Below are 17,370 nucleotides of genomic sequence, written 5' to 3'. Positions count from 1 at the left end.
CCTATTTCTTAGACTCAAACCTTTGAATTTTTGATAACAATGCCATCTTAACAAAACTACTAAGAACACTAATGAGACGTCATCTAGCGGCAGTAACTCGAACTAACATGTCTACCAAAGAACTTATTTCTTAGACTCAAACCATTGAATTTTTGATAACACTGCCATCTTAACAAAACTACTAGGAACACTTTTGAGACGACATCTAGCGGTAGTAACTCGAACTAACATGTCAATCAAAGAACCTATTTCTTAGACTCAAACCTTTGAATTTTTGATAACACTGCCATCTTAACAAAACTACTAAGAACACTAATGAGACGACATCTAGCGGTAGTAACTCGAACTAACATGTCTACCAAAGAACCTATTTCTTAGACTCAAACCATTGAATTTTTGATAACACTGCCATCTTAACAAAACTACTAAGAACACTAATGAGACGACATCTAGCGGTAGTAACTCGAACTAACATGTCTACCAAAGAACCTATTTCTTAGACTCAAACCATTGAATTTTTGATAATACTGCCATCTTAACAAAACTACTAAGAACACTAATGAGACGACATCTAGCGATAGTAACTCGAACTAACATGGCTTCCAAAAAATCTATTTCCTAGACACAAACCTTTGAATTTTTGATAACACTGCCATCTTAACAAAACTACTAAGAACATCAATGACACGACATCTAGCGATAGTAACTCGAACTAACATGTCAACCAAAAAACCTATTTCTTAGACTCAAACCTTTGAATTTTTGATAACAATGCCATCTTAACAAAACTACTAAGAACACTAATGAGACGTCATCTAGCGATAGTAACTCGAACTAACATGGCTTCCAAAAAATCTATTTCCTAGACACAAACCTTTGAATTTTTGATAACACTGCCATCTTAACAAAACTACTAAGAACACTAATGAGACGACATCTAGCGGTAGTAACTCGAACTAACATGTCTACCAAAGAACCTATTTCTTAGACTCAAACCATTGAATTTTTGATAACACTGCCATATTAACAAAACTACTAAGAACACTAATGATACGACATCTAGCGATAGTAACTCGAACTAACATGGCTACCAAAGAGTCTATTTCCTAGACACAAACCTTTAAATTTTTGATAACACTGCCATCTTAACAAAACTACTAAGAACATCAATGACACGACATCTACCGATAGTAACTCGAACTAACATGTCAACCAAAAAACCTATTTCCTAGACACAAACCTTTGAATTTTTGATAACACTGCCATCTTAACAAAACTACTAAGAACATCAATGACACGACATCTAGCGATAGTAACTCGAACTAACATGTCAACCAAAAAACCTATTTCTTAGACTCAAACCATTGAATTTTTGATAATACTGCCATCTTAACAAAACTACTAAGAACACTAATGAGACGACATCTAGCGATAGTAACTCGAACTAACATGGCTTCCAAAAAATCTATTTCCTAGACACAAACCTTTGAATTTTTGATAACACTGCCATCTTAACAAAACTACTAAGAACACTAATGAGACGACATCTAGCGGTAGTAACTCGAACTAACATGTCTACCAAAGAACCTATTTCTTAGACTCAAACCATTGAATTTTTGATAACACTGCCATATTAACAAAACTACTAAGAACACTAATGATACGACATCTAGCGATAGTAACTCGAACTAACATGGCTACCAAAGAGTCTATTTCCTAGACACAAACCTTTAAATTTTTGATAACACTGCCATCTTAACAAAACTACTAAGAACATCAATGACACGACATCTACCGATAGTAACTCGAACTAACATGTCAACCAAAAAACCTATTTCTTAGACTCAAACCTTTGAATTTTTGATAACAATGCCATCTTAACAAAACTACTAAGAACACTAATGAGACGTCATCTAGCGGTAGTAACTCGAACTAACATGTCTACCAAAGAACTTATTTCTTAGACTCAAACCATTGAAGTTTTGATAACACTGCCATCTTAACAAAACTACTAGGAACACTTTTGAGACGACATCTAGCGGTAGTAACTCGAACTAACATGTCTACCAAAAAACCTATTTCTTAGACTCAAACCATTGAATTTTTGATATCACTGCCATATTAACAAAACTACTAAGAACACTAATGATACGACATCTAGCGATAGTAACTCGAACTACGACATCTAGCGATAGTAACTCGAACTAATATGTCAACCAAAGAACCTATTTCTTAGACTCAAACCTTTGAATTTTTGATAACACTGCCATCTTAACAAAACTACTAAGAACACTAATGAGACGACATCTAGCGGTAGTAACTCGAACTAACATGTCAACCAAAGAACCTATTTCTTAGACTCAAACCTTTGAATTTTTGATAACACTGCCATCTTAACAAAACTACTAAGAACACTAATGAGACGACATCTAGCGGTAGTAACTCGAACTAACATGTCTACCAAAGAACCTATTTCTTAGACTCAAACCATTGAATTTTTGATAACACTGCCATCTTAACAAAACTACTAAGAACACTAATGAGACGACATCTAGCGGTAGTAACTCGAACTAACATGTCTACCAAAGAACCTATTTCTTAGACTCAAACCATTGAATTTTTGATAATACTGCCATCTTAACAAAACTACTAAGAACACTAATGAGACGACTATAGCGATAGTAACTCGAACTAACATGGCTACCAAAGAATCTATTTCCTAGACACAAACCTTTGAATTTTTGATAACACTGCCATCTTAACAAAACTACTAAGAACATCAATGACACGACATCTAGCGATAGTAACTCGAACTAACATGTCAACCAAAAAACCTATTTCTTAGACTCAAACCTTTGAATTTTTGATAACAATGCCATCTTAACAAAACTACTAAGAACACTAATGAGACGTCATCTAGCGGTATTAACTCGAACTAACATGTCTACCAAAGAACTTATTTCTTAGACTCAAACCATTGAATTTTTGATAACACTGCCATATTAACAAAACTACTAAGAACACTAATGATACGACATCTAGCGATAGTAACTCGAACTAACATGTCTACCAAAGAATCTATTTCCTAGACACAACCTTTGAATTTTTGATAACACTGCCATCTTAACATAACTACTAAGAACACTAATGAGACGACATCTAGCGATAGTAACTCGAACTAACATGTCTACCAAAGAATCTATTTCCTAGACACAACCTTTGAATTTTTGATAACACTGCCATCTTAACATAACTACTAAGAACACTAATGAGACGACATCTAGCGATAGTAACTCGAACTAACATGTCTACCAAAGAATCTATTTCCTAGACACAAACCTGTGAATTTTGATAACAATGCCATCTTAACAAAACTACTAAGAACACTAATGAGACGACATCTAGCGGTAGTAACTCGAACTAACATGTCTAGCAAAGAATCTATTTCTTAGACTCGAACCATTGAATTTTTGATAACACTGCCATATTAACAAAACTACTAAGTTCACTAATGATACGACATCTAGCGATAGTAACTCGAACTAACATGTCAACCAAAGAACCTATTTCTTTGACTCAAACCTTTGAATTTTTGATAACACTGCCATCTTAACAAAACTACTAAGAACACTAATGAGACGACATCTAGCGATAGTAACTCGAACTAGCATGTCTTCCAAAGAATCTATTTACACAAACCTTTTGAATTTTTGATAACACTGCCATCTTAACAAAACTACTAAAAACAAATGAAACGACATCTAGCGATAGTAACTGGAACTAACATATCTCATAAAAAATCTATTTTTTAGACTCGAACCATTGAATATTTGATAACACTGCCATCTTAACAAAACTACTAAGAACACTAATGAGACGACATCTAGCGATAGTAACTCGAACTAACATGTCAACCAAAGAACCTATTTCTTAGACTCAAACCTTTGAATTTTTGATAACCTACCATCTTAACAAAACTACTAAGAACACTAATGAGACGACATCTAGCGATAGTAACTCGAACTAACATCTCTACCAAAAGAATCTATTTCTTAGACTCAAACCATTGAATTTTTGATAACACTGCCATCTTAACAAAACTACTAAAAACACAACTGAAACGACATCTACCGATAGTAACTCGAACTAACATGTCTACCAAAGAGCCTATTTCTTAGACTCAAACCATTGAATTTTTGATAACACTGCCATCTTAACAAAACTACTAAAAACACAAATGATACGACATCTACCGATAGTAACTCGAACTAACATGTCTACCAAAGAGCCTATTTCTTAGACTAAAACCATTATTGATAACACTGCCATCTTAACATAGCGATAGAGATACGAACTAACATCTACCAAAGAGAAAGGTCGAAACTTTCGAAAGAATTAACAGGGAAAGAAACTGACAAAGGTATTTTTATAGATGGCGCCAGCATAGGTTTCCCCTATTTCTAGTTTTGTTCTACGGCTTAAAGAGCTCGCTGCTAGGCCATAAATTTAATATAATAAACAAGTATTTAACGCTATACAATATATATGTCGCAGTACGATAGATAAAGCCGTTATATAGTTATATAACCCTAGGGATATAATACGTATTATAATCATATTCCTAGTATGATAGATAAATCTTAATAGGAATATGATTATAATACGGTATTTGACTAAACTAATGTGGTTAAATGGTTTTAAATCTGCCAGGGAATCAAAGAAAACAGTAAATATATCCGTTTTTATTTTTATTACAAAATCAACTTTGTTGGTTGCAATTAGTTGTAATACTTTTTAGCAATAGGGTATTTAACTGTATTTAATATAACTTATTTTACACCATGCATGAAATAAAGCACCAGAAGAATAATAGAGAAACGTAGACAGCAGTTATTTTTAGACATAATTTCTATTTTATAACCCGTATAAAACCTCAGAATAATGACTAAAGCAAAGAAGCCGGGCAAAAATAAAAGCTTGGTAAAAGATATCGTATTCACAACACGCTATTACTTTTTGTCTATGAGTGAGTGAGACAACAATCCGCAAGTTCTTTCGTTTTTTTCAGTATTGTCATAAGATGAACTGAGGGAAATGTCAAATGGTCCTATGTGGTTCTATAATATAATCCAGCCAAATAAAATATATGTTCGTTATTTCACAGGTAGGTGTCAACTGTAACAACTTGACATAGTCGTATTATTTTAGTTGAAATATTTCGGGAATTTCAGCGGTCATCTTGGTTTATTTTAATTATATTGTTGCTATTCCTGAAAGATTGTTGGAAAACGTGCTGAGTTTTTATTTGTAATGGTTTGAAGTTCCCTTTGTGATAATGTCTTGTGTGATCGAGGGCTGTAAATCGCATACAGGAAGAAAAGAAAATACGCACGAACCGATAACCTTTAATCGGTGAGTTTTGTTAAATTTTAAAGAAATTAATTTATAGGACCTGACCCTAAACATAGAAATCGATATGTTCAAGTCTATATAGATTTTTGCATATATTTTCGAACTTTTCTGCTAAGTATGAAAGGTTATATTTTTGGCATAGTAATGTATCGACCTCAGATCAATAACCTATCGACATTTACAGCTTTCTTATAGTTTGGCCCAGGACTGTCTCATTTTAATTGATGAGTACAGTCAAGGGCATAAATATATATACATCCCCAAAGTCTCAAAAATATGTGTACGCTCAGACAATAAAATCGTGTTCACATATTTTTAAGCCATTTGTCTGGATCGATATTTTTGCCTTCGACTGTACCTATAGTTTTCTTTGTTCTTACTTACTGACAGATTGTGTTTGCCAGACTATAGTTTAATACTAAAAACCGGTCAAGTGCGGGTCGGACGCGCGCACCAAGGGGACCGTACTTTTTAGTATTTGTTGTTATAGCGGCAACAGAAATACATCATCTGTGAAAATTTCAACTGTCTAGCTATCACGGTTTATGAGATACAGCCTGGTGACAGACAGACGGACAGCGAAGTATTAGTAATAGGGTCCCGTTTTTACCCTTTGGGTACGGAACCCTAATAAAAAAGACATTAATGATCATTGATGAATGTTCCTTTCATTAATATTGTTGGTCACAAAACTCAACTTTTTATTTCAGATTTCCAAAGGACGAGGAATAGGGGATATTACTGCAATGTTCTGCCACCAGAGTGCAGCACTAGCTTTTTTAGTGTTTGGGTTTTTACCTTTAACAGGTTTTTGACAAGTTTTCAGGGGACCTACCGGAAAACTCGAATCCGAAATTTCGTTATCTAGCTGCCTCTTTATCGCTCGAATACGCAAGAGTGACAGAGATGTTAGATAACGAAAGTTCGATTTTCTTGTTTCGCGATAGACCCTCAGATTGTGATAGTGGCGCCACCTACGCCGAGTTTCGCGTAATATTCCCTATTATTAAATAAAAAAAAAATATTACACGAACGTTTTTTTTTTCATTTCCTATTTGGTACAGTCAGCTGCAGAGAAAAGGTACCCCACGTCCATACTAATTAACAGAACTTTGTATGCAGGGGGGGTGCCTTTTCTCTGCAGCTGACTGTACATGACTAGAAACTATACTTAGTCTTTTAGCATTAGAAAAAACGGTAAACCATTTCCACGTGTCTTTTTATTGACAAGTTTTTTTTATAAATATAACAATATTTTACTTATGAAAGTAAAAGTATGTAAATGATCGTATATTATATTTGTTGTGACTTATTTTCAGTGTTTTTCGATAAAACGACACGTTAAGATCGCTCGCCTTCTTTCTAATGATAAAAAAACGAGAGGTATAGTTAGACGGTTCTGAGTGGTAGACTGCAAATTAGATAAAAGCTATATTAGGTACATGCATTAATCCTCATATCAGGCGGCTCTTTGATTCCAAGGATTGCATAATTTTTATACTTTTTAATGATTTTTAGATTATGAAAATTATAAAAAGTATAAAAGTTATGCAATCCTTGTATTCCACGCATTTCATTTCATTTCAACGAGCCGCCTGCTACAGATTTCTTGAAATTGCCGCGTTTTTTCAGGTTCAACTTTCATTACTACAACTTTCAGACTATTATCAATTTGCCAATTTCGTGATTATTCTTTTACACGGCACATAAACTTATGCATAATTTATCGATATAAAAAGTCGACACAGTTACATCCCTAGCAAATTATCAAACTTATGACACCGTACGTAAATGAGAAATAACAAGCATATATGCATCTTTTTTCGGCACATTATCTAATTCGTAAGGAAGTATTTTTGATTTTATGTAGGAAGTATTTTTTGTATTTTCGAAGCATTTTTGCCCGACTTCTATGCTTTAGTCATTATTCTGAGTATAAAACTATAAAGAGTAGGTCATTTGACTGTGACGTCACATATTAGATTATTTTAAACCGGGTCACTCGAGTATTATTAAGTCGAAATTACGCATGTGACGTCACATGCTAGTGTTTCATATAAATTTCGTAGTAGCAAAATCGTTTTGACAGTTCAAAAAAAGAAACTGATTTGACTGGTGGTCAAATACCCTATATTACGTAAAAGTACAGGTCGATTCACGAAAGCTGGCGCGAGATTTTTCCTGAGTGACAGCTATTTTCATAGAAATTCTGTCAAATCTCGACTATGTTACGACTTATAATTATATCCCTTGGGTTATAACTATATAACGGCTTCATCTATCGTCTAGGGATATAACTATAGCTCCGCCGCACCGCCGCACTCCTACCTACAATTATTGCACTAAACTTAATCCAGTAATATAGTAATGAATCGCTTTCGTATAACTTGGTATAACTATGTTACGACATATAATCATATCCCTAGTGTTATAACTATATAACGGCTTTATATATCGTACTGCGACATATATAAAATATTGTATACGCTATAAAATATTTAGTAGGTAGGTATTTATAGGTTATTTGGTAGGATTGACAGGGGAAACCTACGTTGGCGCCATCTGTAAAAAAAAACCGGCCAAGTGCGAGTCGGACTCCCGCACGAAGGGTTTCGTACCATAACGCTAAAAACGGCAAAGAAATCACGTTTGTTGTATGGGAGCCCCACTTAAATATTTATTTTGTTCTGATTTAGTAATTGTTTAGTAAAGTGGCAACTCTGCTATCCGGAATCATGTGCTCCACGTAGGAGGTCACGACCCTCAGCACTGAGGAGAACGAAGCAAGGAGGAGGGGATAGCGGCAACAGAAATACATCAATGTGAAAATTTTAACTGTCTAGCTATAACGGTTCATGAGATACAGCCTGGTGACAGACAGACGGACAGTGTTATAGTAGCGAATCGGATCCCGTGTGTTAGCGTTTGATCTAAAGTATGAAAGCTATGCAATTGAAACTTTTTATGTTTATATAATAAGTCCACTATAGTAGTCTGTATATGGCAATCAAACCTTTGACACCTGTCTTGTAAAAAGTAAACAAACTTATGTCGTTTATGTGTCTTTGCCTAAATAATACAAAAAATCCACGATTTAATTGTGAAAATAATATCGGTACGGGATACGGGGTAAAACCTTAAACAGTTCCACGAGGGAAATTATATTTAATATAATACGATTTTGTCAGAGAGAAAAAAGCGGCTAAAAGTCCCATTATCGACTAACAAAAGATCACAGAACGTTTGTCCGCTATGACGGGTATTTACCAGTGTATTTATGATGTATTTCATATTAAATCATTAGTATTATTACCAATTAAGCAGTTAGTCTCGGACACAAATTCAGTGAGTATTTTCATTCATAATATATTAATTGACATATGTATACAGGTCATTCATGATTTTAAAATAACTGCCGAAGGTACAATGGGGCTGGCATAATCATGTAACTGGTTTAAGTCCCTAAATAATAAATAGAAAAAAAAAAATGCATAATTATATATTATTTTATTTTTATTTTTAGAAGTGAGTAAATATACTATCTCACGAATAAAAAAAGAAGGTTCTTTAAATAACGCTATTTGGGCGGAGGTGGGTCCATACGCAAGGAATATTTTGCGACCGGTCGCTGCTTGCGATGGGTCTATCTCTATGGCAGCTACCTGTCCGGTGGTTGGCATGGTGAATGGTCTCGGAGGGAGCACAAGTTGCAGAGAACCTTGAGGCAAAACTGGTTGTGCTCCTTCCCGAGGTTACCGCCTGTTAACCAGTGCCTGGTTCTACCGTAGAAACAGGCAGAACGGAAACAATCATCTTGGGTTGAGCTTTGCAACGGATCGAACACCGGGCTCGGACATAGATGATGTCATCCGCATGACTCCATCTACTACTGGGCCAGGAAAGTGAACCAGTGTAAAGAACACCCTCCACGTAATCCCAACCTATCCCTATCCCTCAGATGGATCTATATTTGCGTGCCAACATCGAGAAGCCACTGTAGGTTCGTCTTCGTTCCAAATCCTGCTGGCGTTGCTCCGGGCGCCAATGACGGCGCGGCCACGCCCAAGGGTGTGGACGAGCGGTCGGGTGGAGGAGCCGCTATGTCCAGGAGGCAGAAGAGGCGTGCGAAGGCGCGAATTGCGAGGACGGACGCGCAAATGGTGGCCGGACCCAACACTAGTGAAGCGGAAAGGCCACCAAATAAGAGGCCACTGGGGGCCAGTGGCGACTCGTCTCTGCTCGCTGGCGACCCGAAAAGAACGAAGGTGGGAGGATCGTTTGCGGAAGTCGTGGCGAGCGAGAAGATGGCCATCGTCCCAGTGGCCTTTCCAGCTGAGAAGGTGATGTAGGAGCACATGCCGGCGATCGTAGGAGCTCTGCTCCTATTCCTTGATAAGGCCGCCGAACCTATGCCCGACATCACACTCGGCAACCTCGTGGGGGGCGCGCTCAGCGTAACCTGCAAGGGGAGAGAAACCGTGGCATAGCTCAGCTCGGTAATCGGAGGTGGTGAGATTGCCGGGCTGCGCCTAAAGGTCATGAGTGCCAGAGACCTGCCGAAACCGGTCAAGTTGGCCTGGAAAACGGTGGTCGATGGCAGTCAGGACATCGCGAGAGCCCTCAGGGTGCTGCAGAAGAGGAACCCGAGTGGAAGATAGTCGACACCGTGGGGTCGAGGCCGAGCACCAGGCGAATCGTCCTGATGGACCGGGTGTCGGCCGCCGTCATCAAGGAGGCCCACTATGTTCTGCACTCTGGGCTCGACACCAGCCACTTCAAGCTCCTGGAAGAAGGGAGGGAGCAGGGGCCTGAGGGGGCTGAGGTCGGGCCCTGTGGGGAGGGGGGAGGTAGCCGAGGAGGCTACGGTTGCTACGGTGACAGGGGAGGCCCCGGAACGGAAGGTTGACGCACCTGTGGAGGTGGCTGGAGACCAGTCGGAGGAGACGGGGGGTATGGTGCAGCCCGGGGAGGACAACGCTGAACCGTACATGGCTCGGGCATCGTCACCCATTTCGATGGCGGGCTCAGCTGCCGTGTCAGACGGATCTCTGCTATCTTTAGATAACAGAGATACGCCTAACCAGTGCAAAAATAAACTAGACCCTATGCTTAACATAATACTTAACAAAATTTCAAAAAATGTCTTTAGTTACTGAGATATTTCATATTTTAACATAGACATTTTCCAATTTTTGGACATTAAGTTACGCGTATCTCTTCTAACTCAAGTGAGAATAATTATGCGTAACTCTTCGCAGTTTTTTCACGGCGTCTGGATATCTACTATCTCGAGTTATCATAGTTTCGCGTAACCACACGCAGGTAGTACGGCGATAGGCCCGCCTCGCGGTGAGGCGGGGCGCGGAGGCAGTATAGTTAATGGATGAAGGTGCGAATGGGTACGACAGGCTACGGTATCCGCTTACCTTAAGGCGGGCCGAACGCCCGAACTTTCGTTTAATAACATTAAAAGTTAAAATGTAATAGAATAAAAAAAAAATTACTAATTTTACCTTAATATTTTTACTAGGTATCTTCTAATACCCGCAATAAATTTGCACCAAACCTGAGTTCCACTAGGTACAGCCAGGGTTCAGCATCAGCTTAGCTCTATGTATACTAAAACCTTCTCCAGAATGTAACAAAACCGCTGGAAACCGCAGTCCGCATCAAAATCGGTTCTGCCAAACGCGAGATAATCGCGGACCACACGGGTCAAACAGAACGTTTTTTAAGGCGGTTAATTTTTTTGGAGTAACTGACCTTCTGCCGTTAATTCCGCCTTGTGAGTTAACACATTATACAATGGATAATCTTGTGTAGTCTGCCCGCGCAGCATGGTTTCCCCTATCACTAAGTCCGTCACTTTCGCACTCACATACTTGTTAGAACGTGACAGGCATGGTGATAAGCGTACCGTGCTACGACTCCTGGTTACGCGTTTTACTAGGAGCACTAATACAACGAACTATTACAACTTAAGATAAATGAACTACGCGTGACTACCTCAATATTCCCCATGCCCTGGTTACACGTTTTACTATAAGTTGATACAATGTAGTCTTCTAACTTTAGATAAACGAAAACCTCAATAAGCCCGCGAATCTTGGCCACGCGTAATATTATGAGCGCTCGCAAATGTATGAAACCACCACCAAACACTAAAACGCCGCAATGGAGGGTATAAGGTGCGTACAGATAAATCTTCAGCACAATAAAGCAGCCACTGCCCTTCTGGCTAGGCAGCTAAAAAGCGACAAGTTCGATATTGCTCTTATTGAAGAACCATATATTTTCAAAGGCGAGATAAGGGGCTTAAACGGTACTGGCGGGACAATGTTATATGTTTGTCCTGAAAGTAATATGAGGACATGTATTTATGTTAAAAATGGCATTGACGCTATGCTTCTACATGCTTTCTGTTCCAGGGATCTGACTACGGTCAAGATCCGAAACATGGGGGGGGGGGGGGGGGGCAAGGCTCTAATCATCTCAAAGTTCAAAGTGTTGTTATCAGCCTACCTTCCCTACGAGGCAGCGGATCCAATCACTGGGCAACTGCGGGATCTTGCTGTCTACGGCAGCCAGGTGAACACCGACCTGATCATCGGCTGCGACGCGAACGCATATCACGTCATCTGGGGAAGCTCGGATGTCAACAGAAGAGGGGAGAAGGTACTGGATTTTCTGGTAAGCTCTTCCTTACAATTATTAAACAAAGGCAATGAACCGACATTCCTCAATGCTAGGCGGGGTGAGGTTATTGATATAACGCTAGCATCCAACAACGCGAGTAGTAAGATTAGCTCATGGCATGTCTCTGGGCAGATTTCTTTATCGGACCATAGATACATATGCTTTAGGTATAAGACTAAAATTCAATTAGAAATTATACGCAAACGGAATCCCAGAAACACCGACTGGTTAGCGTTCAAAAGCGACTTGAAGGCGGAACTGGAGACCTTAAACGCAAGCTAAACTCTATCAGTGACATCGAAACTTGAATCAGACCGAATGGTACAAGCTGTCTATACAGCCTGGGCAAACAACTGCCCGGAAAAGAAAATCCTGGCGAAGAAAGTGCCCTGGTAGAACCCAGAGATCGCAAAACTCCGGAAGGAAACCAGGGCTGTCTTCAACGATACTAAAAGGACTAAGGACTTTCAGCATTACGCGCAGAAACTCACTGAATACAGCAAAGCGGTGAGGAAAGCAAAAAGGAAGGCATGGATGAACCATTGCGATCAAATCAGGTCCATACCGGAAGGCATGAGACTTACAAAAGCACTAGCCACAACGAAGTCAGTTCCGCTCACTTCAATTAGAAGAAGTGATGGTGGAATGACTGAAACGGGGTTAGAAACCCTAAAAGTCATGTGTAACACACACTTCCCATGCTCGATAATACATCAGAGCGTAACGGACGATATAGTAACTAGTGCAGTGGAACAACCCACTAGCACTACCAGGTACAACTGGGACACATCTAAAAAGGTAGTAGATCGCGATAAGATACAATCGGCACTATCAACATTTCAGCTATACAAAGCCCCGGGGCCAGATGGAATCTACCCCATACTACTACAAGAGGGCGCCAATGTACTAATACCGCACTTAGGTAGACTGTACAGAACGTGCATAGCTTTCGGACACGTGCCACGTGTGTGGAGGATGGTAAAAGTAACATACCTGCCTAAACCAGGCAAAGCAGATTACACAGAAGCCAAATCGTACAGGCCGAAAAGTCTGTCATCATTTTTCCTCAAAACATTGGAGAAACTGGTAGACAGACATATAAGGGATGGTCCTCTTCAGAGACATCCGCTGCACCAATTGCAATGTGCGTACCAGCCAGGTAAATCGACTGAAACGGCACTACACCTGGTGACAACCAGAGCAGAGCAGGCGATAGAGAACAAGGAACTATGCCTAGCCACTTTTCTAGACGTGGAGGGGGCATTTGACCGCACCACGTATCAGGCAATCAGTATTGCAGCATCTAAACATGGCATAGAACCGACAATCTGTAGATGGATTGGTACTATGCTAAATAGCTGACTAATAAAGTCCACCCTCATGGGAGATGAAATATTAGCCAAGGCCACGAAGGGTTGCCCACAGGGAGGGGTTCTTTCGCCGACTCTCTGGAGCCTGGTAGTGAACTCACTGCTGGAAGAACTAAACAAAGGCCCAATATACACGGTAGGGTATGCAGATGATTTAGTGATTCTTGTAAACGGGAAATTCCCGGGAACGGTATCGGAAATCATCAATACAGCACTGAAGCAAGTGGAGAGGTGGTGCAACCATCGTCAACTCTCCATCAATCCTGGCAAAACAGTAGTAATACCGTTTACCAGGAAAAATACCCATAACGGCATGAAGCAGCTGAAGCTTTATGGAAGGGTACTAATGTCCGATGAAGTGAAATATCTAGGTTTAACACTAGACAAAGAACTGAACTGGAAAAAGCATGTCAAAACTACCATAACCAAGGCACCGAGGGTGCTTGGAATGTGTAGAACGGCATATGGCATAACATGGGGTTTAAACCCAAAGGTACTGAGATGGATCTATACCATGATGGTAAGACCTATCATTCTGTACGGATGCCTGGCATGGTGGCCAAGGACACTAAAGAGCACATGCAGGGATGCCCTTACGAAAATACAAAGAACGGCGTGCATGGCTATTACTGGCGCGTTTAGAACGACGCCAACAGCGGCGATGGAGGTACTACTAGACCTCCCGCCGCTACACCTAGTGATACAATCTGAGGCGCGGAAATCGTTACACAGGTTGGCATTGACAGGCCTCTGGAGCGATAGCAAGCCAAAGACTAAACACACAAACATGGAATGTGACAATTTCATAAAAAGGATTACGAATATGGGCTGCGATAAGATGCAACCCAAGTTTGTGTTCCGTAAGAATTTTAAAGTTCCAAGTTCCAACAAGGGCTGAATGGACCGAAGGTTTTGAAGCACCAATATCTGATGAAAATGACATCATATCATATGGTACACAGACGGGTCCAAGACAGAATCTGGTACTGGGGAAGGCATTTATGAAAATGACTTTAGTAGTAGCATAAGCATTACGCCACTGTCTTCCAAGCCGAGACATAATATAGCTATAATTGCCTGTGTACATGAGAATATAGTTAGACAAACCCAAGGGAAGAATATCTGTATACTCAGCGACAGTCAGGCTGCACTCAAAGCGCTTAAGGCGCCCAGAGTGGACTCTAGACTGGTATACAATGGCATTCAAGCTCTGAACAAGCTTGGAAGGCAAAGTGCAAAGTGCAAGTGCAGTTTATTTCAGTTTAAAGTGCAACTGGTATGGATCCCAGGGCACGAGGGATTCATAGGTAATGAAAATGCAGATGAAGTTGCCAGAGCCGGATCTGCAAACAACCTTATAGGTCCGGAACCATTCGTGGGGTTCTCACAGGGAACCATCACAACGGCTATCAAAGACCTTACTAAGACCAAACACTAGGAAGAATGGGACAGTCTGACGGGTCTAAAGCACTCAAAGCTCTTTATACAACGGGTAGACTCTGGTTGGAGCAAAAAAGCTTTGGAAACTTAGCAAACGGCAACTCCAAATAATAACGGGGGTGTTTACTGGACATTACGGGGTCAAGGGAATCCTGGCCAAGATGGGGCACGCTGACAACACCGATTGTCGTATGTGTGGCGAAGAGGAAGAGACAATAGAACACCTTATGTGTGAATGTCACGCCCTCGCCGGATAAAGAATGAAGGACTTTGGAACAGGCTATCTGGAATCAAAGGAATTCAAAACGCTACCCATAAGGTCCATCATCCGGCATATGGAGATGGTGGGGAAAGCTCTTGAGTAGCGGACGGATCTTTCCTAGGTGGTAACTGCACAAAAGATCCCTATGGGTCGAAGTGTATCCGCAAGGGCCCCCGAAACTATAAGATAAGATAAATAACGATATTTGGTGTACACCTGGAGAAAAGCGCAAAGGGAAACCAAAAACAGTAATTGTGGATGATTGCGGTAAGTGTGCTAGGGTACACCCTCCAGTGAATTAACACCCCCCAGTGAATGAACAAAATCACGTTTTTTGTCTAAAATAAGAAATAAAGCAATTTCTACCATTAGTCGTATTTTTTTTCTTATTAACAACTCTATTTCCTATGCAATGGCAACCCGTGATACATTTATTTTCGACCAGTTTGAATGTGACTGGCGTTTGAAGGTTACGTGTTTCTGGTTTTGAAGTTTTGTATGGAAAAATTAGATCCCAGAAAAGAACAGTGTACGTTTGGAGCAACATATGAAGTGCTTATTTAATGTTTACCTGTACAAAGTTTAGTTATTTGGGTAGATTAAGAGTATAAAACCTTCTATAAATGTACACTTTGTCGGCGTATTATGCGATTAAGTCTTTATTTTTTATAGTTCCATTACTGGCTTATCAAATGTTCTGAAACCAGTAAATGAACGGGGTGTTCATTTACTGGTGTCGTCTAAAAGTAATTTTTTCAAAATTTATACGTAAATGAAATGGTATTGAGCTTGTTTTTTTGTGATTCTGCATAGAAAACGATTCTGATTCATTCAGCCAGTATTGGAACAAACCAAATTTATATAGTCCATTTACTAGATTTTTCATGCCTATGTATGAACAGTACAAAATTTGGCTTGTTCATTCATTGGGTTTCTACTAATTCTATGTATGAACAATGTAACCACGAACAACGGAATGAAAAGTCTATTATTTTAAGCATTATTTGCTGAGTCTGACCTTTTTTCATCAAAATATGCACGTTGTTTCTTGTTTTAAATATTGATTATCTTTTTCTTATTAATATATAACAGATTTCTCTGTTATTGGTGAATAACCATCATTTTATTACATTCTTATATATTTAATTTAACCCCTTTTTAACCCTTTTAGGGGATGAATATTTAAAAACGCTTAAATCACTTTTCTTGTATTCTAAAAATATGCCTTTATACAAAGACTGAAGTCCTAAAAAGGTTTGATCTCCATACAAACTTTCAACATCTTTTTCACCACCTTGGGGGATGAATTTTCAAAAATGCTGATACAAGTTTTCTTCCCTTTTAATTAAATATCTTTCTTCGAAGTTTCAAGTACCTTGCTTAAAATAAAATTAGGACCCCTACAAATTTTCAACCCCTTTTTAACCACTTTATGGGATGAATTTTTATTTACGCTGAAATTAGTTTTCTTGTTTTTTTAATATAATACCTTTGTGAAAAGTTTAAAATTCCTAGCTTATAATAAAATTTGAACCCCAAGACAGACTTTCATCCCCTGTTTAACCCCCGTAGGGGTTAAATTTGCATAAACGTCAAAATGGTTTTTTTGTAAGCGGCTATTATGCCTTTCTAAGAAGTTTGTAAGCATTTGTAATGGTTTCAAATTTTCAACCCCTTTTTAACCCTTTTAGGGGATGAATTTTTAAAAACGCAGAAATTGCTTTTCCTGTATCCTTTTACATTTCTGACTTTAACATTAACCTCTTTGATTAGCTAGTTGACCATTTGACCTCTTTGATTAGATTAAAAGTAAATTGCATGGCAGTTAACTGTCATTTCTGCCACTAGTCTTTTTGCAACTAATTCACGTTTATGAAAAACGGTTAATCAAAAAAGAAAAACAATTAACAAATTGATAAAGAAGTATCCTTGTCTTACTTACAACGAAAACAACAATATACTGCTCTAAATGTAAGGTTCACTTAAAGCAACTAAAAAAATATTGCGTTGAAACTCACATAACGAGCAAAACACATTCACCTGAGTTTAAAGAGGTAAAGAACGATAATAGTTTTTGTCTAGATTTGATAATATTTCTCGTTGGTTGCAACATTCCATGAAAAAAATAATAATCCACATTTCCGGAATTTTTTTAAGGTGACAGAATTTATCGATAGCTGAAAAAGTCGA

This window comes from Cydia strobilella, chromosome Z (assembly GCF_947568885.1).
Source record: "Cydia strobilella chromosome Z, ilCydStro3.1, whole genome shotgun sequence".
Classification (NCBI taxonomy): domain Eukaryota; kingdom Metazoa; phylum Arthropoda; class Insecta; order Lepidoptera; family Tortricidae; genus Cydia; species Cydia strobilella.
This window is presented reverse-complemented; position numbering follows the sequence as displayed.